Raw genomic sequence first — 16,918 nt, 5'->3', positions numbered from 1 at the left:
ACATACATAAAGCATCCATCACGGTGCCCTGCACACAGGAAGTTCTAAACAAATGTTAACCCCTTTCTTTTCCAAGTTAGTCCCTCTGAGTCCTTTGGGTTTTGGTACTCTAAAACCTTGTAGGAGCTTCATGAGCCTGATAGTTCATACATATAACCATAAAGAAGAGTTTAATTGATCTGTGGAGGCTCAATAATGAAACAATGGTGGGAATTACTGTGGTGTGCTGATTCACCCACTTTTTAATTTGATGCAATGGAGAAAGTAGAATTAATGTTGGTTATTTTCACACATGGCTACTCACTGGGCCATGGCTATTCTCGTCTTGCTTTTTTACAAGCCATATGAAATCTACCTGATTAAAGGCCATAGCCAATGTCCTCGTCGACCAACACAAATAGCCAGGCAACTGACTTTCTTATAAATAAGAGTCTACTGCTTACTTTAAAGGAGTAGTCTCTATATAGGAATGCATTAGCTAGCCTTGAAAACATTGTTACAAACTGATTCTGCAGAAGTAAACTAGGATACTAGAAGTGGGTAAGATTATTAATGGAATCAAGCTTTCTTTTTTATCGCTCCTGGCCAATCTTTTCAAGCCACTCTCCTTGAAAGCCTAAAACAAAGCCACTTACAAACACCAGGTAAATGCAAACACCTATTAATACAATATTAGGGGAGAACATGTAAATATATCAAAGTTCAAGTTTCACTTACAGTTCTCATAGCAATTGTAACTTGATCAGTTTACACTTCAACAGTAACAACCCAGCCTATCCACAACCAAAGAAAGCATTTCTTCAACAGCAGCTCTAGGCCTTTCTGTCATTGAAAAGTTTTGGCTATTACGTTGCATTTGTTTTGATGCGTTTACTCACATCAGTATTTCCAAAGCGAGGAGTTTAGGTTCTACCACTGAAAGCTCTTCAAACTGGCTTCGCTGTTTCAGTGGTGATGGCTGCAGCCACATGTGTCTTTCATTTGCCCATTTTAACCAGGAGCACTTTAAAAGTACCCTTACACTTTTATGAAGAAACATTTATGATACATCCTCCTGGTGAACAGAAAGGCTGTCTTTACACTATTGCATAAGCCAGAAAATTTAGGAGTGTTCAGCACTCAGCAAATAAACTCAAAGTGGAAAATACATGAAAATGAAAGATCAAAAGCCAGGAAGTGATGGACCCAAAGCTGATGATGAAGTTTCATGGAAACTATTAAAATGACAACAATATAAATATTAGAAAAATTTTGTCTTAAAAGCAGGGGTGTAAAGGATTTTTATAATACATGTAGCAGGAAAACTCAAAAGACAATAAATACAGTTTCATAGTCAGACAAGAATTAGTGATCTCTGAATCTGTCTTTTTTGTATTCAAAGTTCAGTGTAATTTAACATTATGCCAGAATTACAATGGGAGAACAAATGGTCTGTCTATACAGTCAAAGTGAAGTGAGTAATTCTGGAATATCAAGAACAAGGGCCAACAAGCTACATATAGCTGATGGGCCCAATATAGCCTGGGTCTGTTTTTGTAAATAAAGTTTTATTGGAATACAGCTAGGTCAATATCTTTCCACATTGTATATTGCAGTTTTCATGCTACAATGGCAGACAGATGGAGTAGTTGTGACAGACACCATCGAGTTGGCAAAGCCTATAATATTTACAATCTGGATCTGAACAGAAAATACAGCCAACAAACTTAAATAAAAGCAGACATACAGACCCTTGCCTGGAATATACAACTCTCTATTTTAGCTGAAGAAAAGTGAATAATATAACAAACAAACAAACCCTATATAGACTAGAAATGACCATTTATTTTATTCTGCTTTCAGGCCATAAAGTTACCAAATCTCACTAAAATGTGGATAAATTATTCCCTTAAAAATATTTACAAAAGTTGATATGATTATCTCTTTTTCATGATCTAAGCCACTGATATACAGGCCACTGATATACAAGGTATATCTCAATTTAATTTAATCTCCAAATTAAAATCTATATCTTGATAGGTTTAAAGATTTAAAGTCCATATGTCCTTTACTTGACATTCAAATATTAAAAAAAATATATTTATGTTTTTTACTTCAAGGGTATTTTTATTGAAAGTCAAATAGAAATAAAATATTTATGAAAAATAAATAATACTCCAAGCAAAACGTTTATCATTTAATAACCAAGCTCTAGAGAAATGAGGAAGAATGGACAAAATGGATATATTCATTACAGCATGAAAGAATGCCAGAAGGGACTTGATAACATGTAAAACTGATCATGTAAAAAAAAAAAAGGTGAGAAATAGTTTTATTAGCTGGAGGAAATGTGAGGATACTTATGGGGATACGTTTGAGCAAGAGAAATGTAGGTAAACTACTATAAATAAGAGCCATAAGAAGAACTAAGCTGTATAAAATTCTGCCAAGAAGGCTGGAAATTTGCGTTCAGATAATATCCTGAACAATGAAAGTAAGTATGGCAAATGTCAAAAAAAACAAAAACAAAAACAAAACTCCTGTATATTTTTCCGAAAAAAAAAAAAAACACAAAAAAACTAAGCCTGGAATTATAAAATGGTTAATTTAGCTTCACATCTAAAAAAAAAAAAAAATTAAAACGAAAAAAAGAAATGCTCAAGTGACTCATCCAGAAATCAATTTTCAACTGCTTAGAAGATCAGAAGACAAAAATAATAATCAATATGACCTTGGTTTTCTTAAAAACACATTATGCAAACAGATCTCATCTTTTTCTATGATACAGTGACAGGAATAGTAGACGAAGTCAACTGAGGTCTTTTATTCATTTGTTTATGATATGCATCTTGCAAGAAAGAAAGACACACAGAATCTTCTAGAACTGTAGTATAGGAGCTACTAACTACAGGTGGCTATTAAGCACATGAAATGTGGCTAGTCTGAATTGTGCTATTACGTGTTGATAAATATAAGGTTTGAAGACAGTACAAAAAACCCCTAAAATATCCCATTAATAATTGTATATTGATTGCGTATTGAAATATTTTATATATACTAGGTTAAATAGAATATATTATTGATTTTATCTGTTTTAAAATATTGTGATGTCTATTGACAAATTTAAAATTACACATGGTGGCCTGCATCTTTTATCTTTCCTGAACATCAGTTTTTCCTGTATAATGAGGAGTGGAAAGGCTGGGTGGCTGGTAGGTGGGCTGGGGACAAGACAGTTCTTTGTTGGGGTATTGGGTGGGTGTGTTCACTGCATTGCAGTGTATTTAGCATTTCTAGGTCCCACTCACTATTACTTCCCCACCTCTAGTTATAACAGCCAATAACATTCTTCTCATAGTTCTAAATGCCTCTAGGATGAGGTGGGGTGATAGCCTCTCATGTTGAAAACCAATGGGCTAGGAGATCTCTCTTAAGGTCTTTTTCAGTGCTGAATTTTTATGATACTACAGTGCAATTTTATAAATAATTCTTGGCCTTGGTTTTATGAAAATTACTTTTTACTACTATATAAATCCAGTGTCTAATGAAAGCCTTCTTGAGGTCTGAACTATAAAACTATTCTTAGTATTTACCCTGAATAATGTCCTAGGTTTATATGAAGTTTATTGCTCTAACATCTTCGCATTTTGCACCTACTTCTTTTTATTTCATTCCTTTGAATATATGTCTTATGCTCCAAGCAGGATCATAGGCTTTAATGGCAGAAAGTTGCTCATACAACCTTCTCTCCAATAATAAATGAATAATAGTTAGCAGTGAGGTAAAGGGATGCAGTGGTCAGGATAGCCTTATGGATTGAGTTAAAACCTGCTGTTATTTAATATTTTTGGCAGTGACTATGGTGGTGGAACATGTCACTCATTTGAAACTTAACCATATGCTGCCTTGTGCATTAAAAAATTTCATAGATTTAAATTTGATTATGCAAATTACATAAAATTTTTTGAGGGCAGAGAACTATGTTTTACCATGGTAACAATAATATTTTTAAATAATTATAACATACATTTTATAATTTAGAAATTGAAATAAATCTACAAAGCAGACATTGTTATCTCCATTTTACCTGAGAGGAAACTGAAGCTTAAGGAGACTGACAACCTGACAACATTAGTGCCAGAATTTGAAACTAGAACTGGAATTTAGGCCATCTGACTCTGGGTTGAAGGTCTTTGTGTCATTCTATGGCGCTGTAATGTCTCTTTGTGTGTGCCATAGTTTGTGTGGTCACAGAAGCTGACCCCAAGAAAAAGACTGGCGTGGAAGTTTGGGGACGTGCAAGAAACACCTGAAGGAGAGTGGAGTTGTGATACAGAGAAAGGAAATCATCCAATAACAAGGAATATTAAGCCAGTTACCAGCTACCATTATACGCAAACAGGCCTTAATTCTCAGGGAAACACTGAAGTGATGTAAAACCCATATATTGTGGGCTGAATTGTGTCCCCTCAAAATTCATATGTTCAGGCCCTAACCCCCAGTACCACAGCATGTGAATGTATTTAGAGACAGGGCCTTTAAAGAAGTGATTAAGTTAAAATGAGAGTATTAAGGTAAATTCTCATCCAATCTGACTCATGTCCTAATAAGAAGAGGAAATTTGGACACACAAAGAGATACCAGGGATGTGCACACACAAAGGAAAGGCCACATTAGGACACAGCGAGAAGGCGGCCATTTGCAAGCCAAGGAAAGCCTCAAAGAAATGATACCTGTCAACATCTTGATTGTAGAATTTTAGTCTCCAAAACTGAGAAAATAAATGTCTGTCGTTTAAGCCCCTTGGCCTGTAGTATTTTGTTATGGCGGCCCTAGCAAATGAATACACCATGCCTCAGAATTTCCCCTCCCAAGTAGTGAGAGAGTTTGAGTAGTTGTACTTGAATTTCACCTACTGTACTCATGGCTCTCTTATGGTCTCCTTGTCAAGCCTGCTGGGCCTCTGGCCTGCAAACCATTTGGACTGTCTTCTCCTGCTTCCTGTTTTTGCCCCCTATCTTTTTCTGCTGTGGTCCAGTATTGCTCACAGACAGCAACACATCCATTTCTATCTGAATAACACCTTAGTCCTTACCCAGCTAGGACTTTGGTAGATGGATATTTTGGAAATATTAGAATTTAAAAGAGTTGGAAGAGCTGGAATGAAATGTACAGAATGGACTTTAATAGCAAACACACATAGAATTAAAAAACATTTCAGAGAGACAAGAGCCATCAGTTATTGCCAAAGATTTAGAATTCAAACTGAATCCTAAAGCAGAGTTTAACACAATGACACAATATCAGTGTCATTATTGTAAGTAAAGAGCACAGGACTGACAGAGAACAAATGAGGTATGGGTGTGAATGCACATTTTAATTCATTGCACCAGTAGTGATGCTTGATGGTATTATTATGTGTCTAGAGGAGAAAAGAATAGCATACTGGAAGTAGAAATTTTTCAAAATTAATTTTTTCATTATACATCTGGGTAACAATTATATCTAGTTTGGAACCTTATGAAATAATGTGAGAAATGACAGTATCAAAAAGAGAAAAGACTTGAATAAAAAAGATGGTTTAAAATTTATTTTAAGAAGTTGAGGAAAAACATATAATTTGCAAAAGAAAGGTCAGCAACAATAGTAAAGTTTTTGAAGTAGTATCACTGGATTCAGAATAGCCGTTATCTATTCCTACTGAAAATTTAAAAGAGAAGGAATAGATTTTAAAAGCTGAAGGAGAGATTTAGCTGAGTCTTACAAACTTTGAGAGTAAGAATGAAATACTAGAAAATGGTACCAAAGGTTAAAAAAACTCCCTCTCTAGAGATCCTTAAGAGCAAAGATGATATTTCAATCTTTGCAATGGATCTTGGGAACCAAGCCATGTAATTTATCACAGTGAGAACAAATAATTCAGAAGTACAGTTCTTGGATACTGAGTGGTATTTAAGAATTCAGCGCCAATTTAACTTGCCTACAATTTCTTTATTTAAAGCCTGACCTAATCGCTCCCAGAACTGCAGACTCAAATTGATTTCTGTGGTCTGGATAGATAATTATCCCTGTGGAGTTATGTAAGGTTCTTTTATAGCAGATGGAGATGAGCTTCTCAGATATTTTCTATCTTTGTGTTGATTTTTTTCTTAATTGTGGTGAAATTCACATAATATAAAATAACCCATTTTAATATGTACAATTCAATGACATTTAATACATTCACCTTTATCAAGTTCCAAATTTGTGGTGATACTCGCAGTTAAGACAATTTTTAGTATATTTCTTTCTGAAGTGTCCTTAAAAAATGATGATGTGGTACAGGCTCTGGAAACCTGAAGGGTTCAATTGGAATTAAACTTCCAATGGGAATTAAAATAGCCACTTAATATACAAATGATACATATTTGTGTTTGATAAATGAAATAAAATAACTTAGAGTGCTTTTGACCACCAAGATAAACTGTTAACTGTAGAATGTCCTGGGCAAAGATCCTACTTCTTCATTTTAGCTTCTGGAGAAACATAAAAATGTGAAGACACAGAGAGAAGATGGCCATCTATAAGCCAAAGAGAGTGGCCTAGAATAGATCCTTTCCTCACAGCCCTCAGAATGAACCAACCTGCCAACACCTTGATCTCAGACACCTAGTCTTCAGAAATGTGAGAAAATACATTTCTGTTGTTTGAGCCAACCATTCTGTGGTACCTGGTTGTGACACCCCCAGCATTTTCATCCAGTGAAATAATATCTGCAAATCCAATGCATGTAAATCAAGCCATACATTGTGAGCAAAGAAAGATATAACTTTTCAATAAGTTGTCTAGCCTAGGGTTTCTCCAGTTTTTATATCTTATATTCTAAGAAGCATATCAAAGAACCTGAGCCTCATATGCTGGAAAAGCAAAGCTCTCCTCCTTTTCTGTTCTAAGAAAAACATTTATTTTATAGGCATACTTTAAAAAATGATCACTTAATGTAAGCTTTAAGACCATAAAAGAGTGGCAGTATAGAAAATCAATTTTATTGAGAATTTTTTATACTTATTTTTATTATTGTAATTGTTATAACAAACCTGCATCCACTTACACCACTATTTTCGAGGGCCATTAATTTTACATCAACCACCAGATGAATGTTATTAGTTTAGCCTCCACATGAGCAACGTGTCTTATAGGAGATGCCACTGATTGCACTTGAAATTTTGGAGGCATGATGCAGATTGTCTACTGTTTTTGTATTGCCATATAGCTCCTTCATATCAGCAGCATAAATTCAATTTTCCTTACTTCTTTTTGCATGATTCTTATTCATAAAGGCAATCTGTCTTTTGGACAAAAGTATGGTTCCTGAATTTTTTAGGCATATGTTACAATTGCTATATAAAGTTGATGATTATATGTAATCTTGGGGACATATGTATAAAATTAGCACAATAATACCTTCTAGAGCCCAGAGCAAATACCCACTTGAGGTCTGTCCAGATGTGAGATCTATACATGTATGAATTAATAACAGTTCAACTACTGTGTCACAGTAATGTCATTTCAATTTTTTTTCCAACCCAATCCTCATTTTAATCATTTGTAAATACCTTGTACTTATGCAACTGAAGAAGAACACCCTAGGCTAGCTTTTCTTATATTAGCCGCAGAAAAATTGGTTACATCTCATTTTTTTTTCCTAGAGAAATGACACTGGGATGATGAACAGATTCGCTGATATAGTCCTCAGTGCCATCATTCTTCTATGCATATTTTTCCACAGAAGCATCTGTGTAATAATATATTCTAGTAAAAACATAACTAGAAGTGGGCAGGGGGGGGGGAAAGCCTCTTAAAAAGCTCTACTCAAGGTCACAGCCACAGCCAGCTCTCTGTTATTTATGCTGCAGATTACTTGGAATTCATGTAGCATGTTTTCACCTGTATTGCTATTCTAGAGTCGATTCAGCCAGAAAAGACTGGAATAAGACTGATGACATTTGTGTCAAGTGCCTGAATGCCTAGATGGCCTCTGAGAGCAAATAAACAACATCTCTGAGTGGTGTGGCACCATTCATTGTTGCATCATTCACAAACTGCCTTAGGCTCTTTCCCAGGTTATTTTGAATTGCACTTCAAAAAATTCTTTGGCTCTAGATGAGGTTGGTCATTGCTTCATTTTGTAAGGTGTGGGTCTGTCTTGCTTAACCAAGTTTATAAAAGATAGAAAGTCAGCATGGCTAAATAAAATTCACTAGTTTGTTAAAGAACACTAACTTAACCTATAGTTTCTGGGTTCTCCACAATCAAACCTCTCACTTTTTTACTGAAAAAGTATTCAATTGATTTAAATAAAATTTCCTTTTTGCTCCTTTCTATGACATTGCTCAAGTGAACAGAGAATGGCTAAGGTAGAATCAAACCAGCCTAAATAATGACACACTGGATTAAAGATCTGGGGTAAAGGTAACACATCTATATTTTATATATATTATATCTTAGCATCTTTTCCTCAGCCTTTGTCATAAGAAATTTTATATTTTAGGTTTTTTTGTTCAAATATCACAACAATTTTAGCTACAGTTATTTCATTTTCCTCTAGATGGTCCTTCAACTGCTTCACCTAAACTTTATTTTTTCATATAAAAATGAGACTTTTTTTTCTTTTCTTTCCTGAAAGGGTTCTTTTTTGTATAAGTTAAAGAAAATAGTTCAAATGAAATAAGAATGTTCAAAATGTCATCTTTGCCAGTGGCAAATTACCTGACTGCTTTTGTTGTTTTTATCCAGATTCAGCTGTAATTCAATTATTGGTGTATCACAGAGCTTAATGGCAGGCCAGTGGCCCCGAAGACATAGTGCATATCCCAGTCAATAAACTGAATAAGAAAAACAAATGTTTACCTTGCTTTAATAGCAATGATTTCCTTTTGCAATCATTGGGGAAAAAATAGCTTTTATCTATTAGGAATTAAATTTTCTCTGTAAATAAAGTTGCTAGGCATTTTCTCAAAAGTTTCATATGAGGCAAGAGCAAACTAGAGAGCTAAAAATTAAGATTCAATAATGAAGATCATAAAAAATTATCTCCTATGTTTAGGGCTTTTAAAAACTTAAGTAACAGATACATAGTTTTATAAAACTAAAGGAGTGCAATATTTAAACTTTTCATCCATTAAAATTTCATAAACTAGGATCACTGAGATTTTACCCTTGATATTAAATTTTGGTACTTATTTTTCAATTTTTACTCTAGCATTTTTATATGTGAATACTAATTATTATTATTTATAATTTCAATTAGTTTCTATTCATTTCTTTCTAAGCCTGTTTTTTTAGAAATGAGCTTTTGCAGCATCTAGACATGCACTAAATCAGTATGCCTCAGGGGGCCAAGTCCATCAGCAAACATACCACTCTCTCCACCCCCAGAAATGAGTTGACCAGTAAAATCATCAGGGTAACTTGACCCTGCTAACAGTCGAAGGTTCCTGTGTCCCCTTATAGTATCATAAATCTTAGTTATTTCTGTCAACACAGGTGAGGGTTCATCAAAATGTAGTCTCTCCATTTATGAGGCAAGAACCAAAGATCAGCAGTTCCCAACTGGTCTCTGGTTTCTAGACAAGATAACTCTAAAGAAAAGTCTTCGCTTGACATCTGTGTTTATCTCGACTGATGCATCATCAAGAACTTACTCTCTGGTACTTTCTGGAATCTTAAGTACAGAACCTATTTGTATTTCATCTATAAGGGCATGCACATTTATTTTGACTACACTAATTTTTGATGCAACATTTCTCTGAGAACTTCATATCAATAACTAATAATGAGAAATGTTTTTTTCTCTCATTCCCATCATTGTCCTTACAGTTCTTGTTTCCAACATGAGATTCTGCAGTTAATTCTCTGATACCATCTCTAGTTGTTGGGCATAACAGCAAGTTATATTCACGTACTTATCCAAAGCGAACATCCTTATTAAGTAAGGTAAAATGAAGAAGAAAGTGACCAACTAATAACACATCAAATTAAATGTCATAAAAATTCATGAACTGTTTTTTTATTGTAGTATTTATATGTTAATTCTGGATGAATTATGTAGAGCACATAGTGTAAATTGCCTTTGGGTGAAGTTCAACCATCAAAGGAAAAATGATGTAGTGTCACAGGGTAGCAAGAGCAGAATAGGATATAAAAGTAAGTGTGTGGCGGGGAGTTCATTTGTCAGTGAAATGGGATGTTTGAGTATATGCAGAGTCTGAGAGGAATTAGAAAAGAAAGAATGAAACTACATGGAACTGAGGTTCTAAAGAAGCTCAGAGAGAATAAAATTAGTAGAAAAGATAGAGCGGTCAGCCCTAAACACAGGAAGGTCATTTCATCCTCTAAAAAGAAGGAAAAAGTAAAGGTGTGTGGGAGGTAGGTTGGAGCAGAACGTCAGATAGATCTTTACTACTCTCTAAGGAATTGGAGGCAATATTGTACTTTGTCAGTTAAAGAGCTGCAAGTAAATGAAGGGAAAAAGAGTAAATATTTGTAACTACTGCTCTAGATAGGAAAGAAAATAGACCAGAAACCAGCATAGAAGATGAAAGCAACAGAATGTCCTGCCAAGGTTAAAAGATGAATTTGTATGATACCTATTTTATACAAATACTTAACTGGTGTTGTCCAGCAACACCTGATAGATAAATAGCTTGTGGTTGGAGCAGGGAATGTAAATTGTTGGCAAGTTCCAAATTCGGGGTCATGAACATTGGATTTAAGGAGAAACAAATGGAAAAGTTAGGGAGTAGAGGAAAGGCACACCTGGCCCACCTCACAGGTTCTGAGATTTAGAATGAAATAATGAATATGAAAGTCCTCCAAGGAGTGTAAAATATAATTTAAATGTAAAGTATTATTATTTGTGTACAAAATTATATACACACCTAGATATTAGAGCCTACACACACACACACACACACACACACACACACACACACACACTTATCGGTCCTATATGCTATTAACACTACTTACTATTAACATTAGCAACTCCTGTACTATCGTACACTTTATCTTCACAGTTCTTAAAGCACTTCATGTGGACATTTCAGTATCTTCTCACAACAATCCTGGGAGTTAAATAGTGTAGATACTATTATCCACAGATGTGGAAATTGAGGAATGGAGACAGTGAGTGATGTGGGTAAGACCCATAGCAGTGAAAGAGCCAAGACTTAAATTTTGATAAAAGAAATTGAAGTCTTCCACCTCCTACAGGTAATGAAAAAAGGCTTTTCACCAAGTGTTCATTTGCTTCCTGCTTTTCGTATGTAACAACATCTAAGACACATGTACACCTGATAACTGTGTTCTTTTTTTTTAACCATTCAGTGAATAGTAAGGGTAATTTTAATCAGCCATGATTTAGTATCCTGAATATCACTGTTAGAGCAGCTCCTTCCTTTGTGTGAATTGTGTCACCGCGTGATACCAACAAGAGGAAATCGACCATTGCAACCTTGATTCTGAAACCAAAGTCTAACTGAGAAAACATTCACAAACTAATTACTTAAAAGGTGAAGCAGACAGTGAAGGCCGTCTTTAAACAAGACAAAACAAAAAACAAAAACAAAACAAAACTCAATACAAAGAGAAAACGTTTGGTAAATTCACCAACATTAATAGTAAGAACTCCAGTTCTTCAAAACACACCAAAAAGAAAGTAAAAAGAGAAGTCATAGATGAGGACTTATATCAACCCACCAATGTGAGTCATGGTTAATACATGGGTGACATTGGGCAACAACCAGTAAACAGTTTTGCAGGTACTGTAGTTAGTCCTGCTTTTACTCAGGAAAGGCATATTTTTAGTTTTCCCTTCTTTTTGTTAGTTTTCTAACATCTCTCTGCATTTTGGGTCATGCACAATTAGATCCTCATCATACAAACCCACTAATACTTGTCCAAAATGCTGCAGTCAGAGCATGACTCCTCAACGGCGTCTGTCTCCGTCCTACTCCCCAGCTCATGACTTAGGGCTGGCTGGACCTCCGTTCATTCTCCTCTCTGTTCTCTCCTCTCTAGGCCACCCCCAAGACTGCTATCAGATGGCTGCTGCTCCTTTCACCCTCCTTGCAGTGCTGACCTGGAGTCTAGAATGCCCAGGGGTCACAGAAGGGTAAATGGCCATTACCAACATTATACTCTGAAATTAGGCCCCCTGACTCCAAGGGCTGGGCTGCGGAGGGAAGGTGGGTGTTTGAGGAGAAAAGAAGCGAGTGAAGAAGCGAGCTTCACTCCAGGAACTTTGATGTTGAATTTCCCTTGGGCGTAAAAACCAATGCTCATATAGATGAAAGCACTTGAAATAAACAAAATGGCAGTAGGCGCCAGCACTGGAAGTGCAATACAACTGTACCCTTACAGATTAATTGCCTAGTCAAGGCTTCATGCCTGCCTAAATGTGAGGATGGAAAAGAAGCCTAAATTGACATGCTATGCAATGCCTAATTTTTCTTGCCAAATTAAACTGGGTGGAATGGCTTTTGAACAATCTGGATAACCTTAATAAAAAAGGGAAATTCTTCTATGATACCTTATTATGTGTCAAGCACTGTGCTTAGCATATGACACATATGAACTTATTTATTTCTTAGTATAAGTCCTTAAAAGTGTCTGTTATTACCAGTTGAATCATGTAAAATTGCCAGTTCAACCATTTGGATCTACAATGGCAACTATGCATGGTTCAGCCTGCATTTTGTCTGAATTTTACAGTAGAAACCTAGCTAGATGCACAGCTCTTAAGTAACTTTCTGGAAAGTGTCAAGCCTAGGCCCAGGAAATTGGGCTCCTGTTTCTATGGTTGTTATAAACTACGGAAATATACTGCCTCTCTACCACACTGCATGAAAATGACAGAAATGGTTTCTTCTAATTTAAAAATTCTGTCCACGAACCTGTGCTCCATCTTTCCCAGTCTCCATACACACCAGTTTCTTCTTGACTTGTTAGATTCTTTTGAAATATCACTGCTCACCCAATCAGTCAGCTGGAGGTCTCAGAATCGAATTTGATTTCTTTTTAGTTCTCTACTACCAGAATCTAAATACTATTTATTAAGTTTATCTCAGCAGGAGATGCAGAATCATAGAATGTGAGAGCTGGAAGGGCTTGAGAGATAATCTAGTCATTTCTCTCTCTCTTTCTTTTTTTTTTGTTCATTAAACTTTGTTTTAATCAGTCTCAAAATTCTGTGATAGATTTTTGGTCAAGTTGTTTCCATTAAAAAATACTAATTTTAAAAACTAATAACTTAAAAACTGCCACACAAAAAAAGACCAAATCATCCTCAAAACATTATCCTTTCCTTCCGAAGGTTTTACAATGCACTGTAATCATTAACTAGTCTTTTACTATTAAACTTAAATGTCCCATTGAGACAAACACTTCTGAGACCTTTCTTCCACCACTGATGAAGACTAGGGTGGTAGGTATTGGAGATAATATTCATTTAGTCTTCTGAGCTTTCTGGGCAGACCTGGTGACTTTGCCAGCTCCAGCTGCCTACTCTTCCACTGCTTTGATGACACCTGCAGCAACTGTCTGTCTCATGTCACCAACAGCAAAAGGGCCCAGAAGAGGACAGTCAGAGAAGCTCTCAACACACCTGGGCTTGCCAGAAACCATATCAACAACGGCAACATTACCACATTTCAAAAACTTCAAGACACCTTTTAGCTTTTTTTTTTTTTTTCAGAAAAATGATCAGTTTTCTTCAGCTGAGCAGATATGCAAGCAATATCAGCTGTGTGAAAATCCAGCACAGGTGCATATCCGGCACTGATTTGGCCTGGAAGGTTCAGGACAATCACCTGAGCCATGAAGCAGCTGCGTCCATTGATAGGTTATTTTTGCTGTCACCAGCCACACTGCCATGATGAACATCTTTGACAGACACATTCTTAACATTGAAGCCCACGTTGTTCCCTGGAACAGCTTCTCTCAGAGCTTCATGGTACATTTCAACAGGCTTCACTTCAGTCGAAAGCTTGACTGGAGCAAAGATGACCACTACGCCAGGTCTGAGAACACTAGTCTGCATGCAGCCTACAGGGACAGTACCAATACCACCAATTTTGTAGACATCCTGGAGGGGCAGACACAAGGGCTTTTCACTTGGATGAGTTGGTGACAGGATGCAATCCAAAGCTTCAAGCAGTGTGGTTCCATGGGCATTGCCATCTTTACGCATGACTTTCCAACCCTCGAACTAAGGCATGTTAACACTTGGTTCTCACATGATTTCGCCATTCCAACCAGAAACTGGCACAAATATTACTGTGTCAGAGTTGCAGCCAATTTTCTTAATATAGGTGCTGACTTACTTAATGATTTCCTCATATCTCTTCTGACTACAGGGCTGTTCCATGTAATTCATTTTGTTAACATCTACGATAAGTTGTTTTATACCCAGTGTATGTATAAGAATGACAGGCTCATGGGTCTGCCCATTCTTGGAGATGCCTGCTTCAAATTTACCCACAGCAGCAGCAAATTTACCAACAGCAGGACATCAGTCAGTCTGGGATGTGCCTATAATCATGTTTCTGATAAAGTCTGTGTCCTGGGGCATCGATGACGGTCACGTAATACTCGCTGGCCTCAAATTTCCACAGGGAGAATCAATGGTGACACCACATTCACATGCAGCTTTCAGTTTATCCAAGACCCAGGCGTCCCTGAAGGAGTCCCCTCCCATCTCAGCAGCCTCCTTCTCAAGTTTTTCAGTGATTCTGTTGTTGATGTTACCACATTTGTAGATCAGATGGCCAGCAGTGGCAGACTTGCCCAAATCTGTATCCAGTGACGATGATGTTGATATGAGTCTTTTCCTTTACCATTATGACTTGGATTTACTGGTGGTTTTCATGACATCTGTGTTCTGGCGACAAACCCTTTGTGAAAAGCAATCTAGTCATTTTTCTAATGTAGGTATAGTCACTGAGGGGCATAGCAGAATCAGGACAAGAGTCTGTACTCCTGAGGTCTGCTCTTCCCTCTCTACCTCAGTTCACACACCGGACTAAAGCTATAGATAACACCTTTTTGCTTCTCCAGAGCTTCAGGACCAAGCCCTTCCATGTGACAATAGCTCAACTCACTGGACACTTACTCAATGCCAACCACTCTTCTAAATGGTTTACACGTATTAACTCATGAATCAGCATGACAATTCAATGGTATTTATTATTATTAACCCCATTTACAAGGTGGAAACTGAGGCACGGAGAATTTAAAGTGATTCACCTCAGGTCACACAACTTGTAGGCTAGTTCCAGAGGCCATGCCCTAAGCCGCCTGGCCATATACCCTTTGTTCCATCCTACCCTTCAAGTAGGCAAAACTCAGATTATCTCCTTTGGGAAACAGTCCCCAGTTCTCCCCTCACTCTAGGCTGAGTCTAAAGTCAGATCTGCCAAACTCTCCACCATTCAATATCACATTGTATATAACTGACTACTTATTTGTCTGTTCCCTGCACTGGATTGCAAACACCTTAAGGGCAATGACTGCATTTCACTAGACTTAATATTCATAGGATTTAACATAATGCCGGACAGTCACTAAATAAAAATTTGTTGAATGAATGCATGATAAAACGCATAGCTACCTAACTCATCCTCCTGCCTTCAATTTCTCCTTATGCCAGCTATCTTCCATTTTGAAATGAGTTTAGGGAAACTAGTGAGACGTTTAGTTGTAAGTGTACTGGAAAAAGGTAAGCCCTTCATTTATCTTCCTTAATAACCAAAGATAGGCCTTTTGATTATTGTTTCCCAAATAATGTTTGGTCATGAACTTATTACACTATTAGCACTAACTTTTTCATCCATAGTCACTATATGTCAGACTCAAGTTTGTTTTAAATTTTATACTTTAACTTTTGAGTGTGAAATAAACTAATTTATTTTATTTTACCTAACTCGTTAGACCAGAGCTTAGGTCTCCATAAGAAGGTTAAATAAGTACTCTGATCTGAACATTGAGGGTCCTAGAGTAGTCATCATTACAATGGACTTCAGAAGTCATTGCAGTGAGATATATCTTAAATGACTTTATGCTTAAATTCATTAGTTCTAACTGAGGTGTTCAGACTGCTACTGTGTCCCCTGATTTGAAATCATATGCAGTTATAATAAAAATTTGCTGAGTCAATTGTATATCCAAATGAAAAAATATGTTTATTTCTCACATTCTATAAAAAAATTAATTCCAGATAGACATATCTTAACATGAAAGGCAAAACAATTACTCTTCAGAAGAGAACATCTTCCTGATCCGTGAGTAGGCAAAAAGCATTAATTATGGAAGAATAATACTAATAAATTGGACTCTAATAAAATTAAGAATTTGTGTTCATCAAAAGAAAGAAATTAAGAGAGTGAAAAGGAAAGCCATGCTTTGGGAGAAGACATTCATAACATGCATATCCAACAAAGGAACTGTATCTAGAATATATAAAATATAAGCAGAAATCATTATGAAGAGGACCATAGACAAGTAAACAAAGACTTGGCCACTTCTTTAGAGAAATATACAAATGGTCAATAAAAATGTGAAAAGGTGCTCAACCTTGTCGGTCACCAAATACAAACAAAACCACTATGACATACAACTATTCTCCCACCAAAATGGCTAAAATGAGGACAGAAAAAAAGAAGTGTTGATAAGGATGTAGAACAAGGGACTCTCTTGACTACTGCTTCTGGAAGTATAAATTATACAACCACTTAAGAAAATTCTTTGGCAGATTTCATTAAATTTCTCTACATAAAGCAATTCCAAGCCTCGGTATACCCAACAGAAATGTGTACACATGTTCAACAAAAGACATTCATACGAATGTTCTTAGCAGCATTGTTCCTAAGAACAACCGCAGTGGAAACTACACGTGTGTTCA

General features: G+C 36.3%; 1 protein-coding gene and 1 pseudogene across 1 annotated transcript in view; both read right to left on the bottom strand.

Annotated features, from left to right (window-relative positions):
* The window catches only part of FAR2 (fatty acyl-CoA reductase 2), a 98,067-nt gene that overhangs the window by 70,502 nt on the left and 10,647 nt on the right, over positions 1 to 16,918 (bottom strand). The gene's annotated exons all lie outside the window — the stretch shown is intronic.
* Positions 13,204 to 14,907, bottom strand: LOC105294080 (annotated as a pseudogene).

The sequence above is a fragment of the Pteropus vampyrus genome, unplaced genomic scaffold (genome assembly GCF_000151845.1).
Source record: "Pteropus vampyrus isolate Shadow unplaced genomic scaffold, Pvam_2.0 Scaffold82, whole genome shotgun sequence".
NCBI classification, from domain to species: Eukaryota; Metazoa; Chordata; class Mammalia; order Chiroptera; family Pteropodidae; genus Pteropus; species Pteropus vampyrus.
This window is presented reverse-complemented; position numbering and strand designations above follow the sequence as displayed.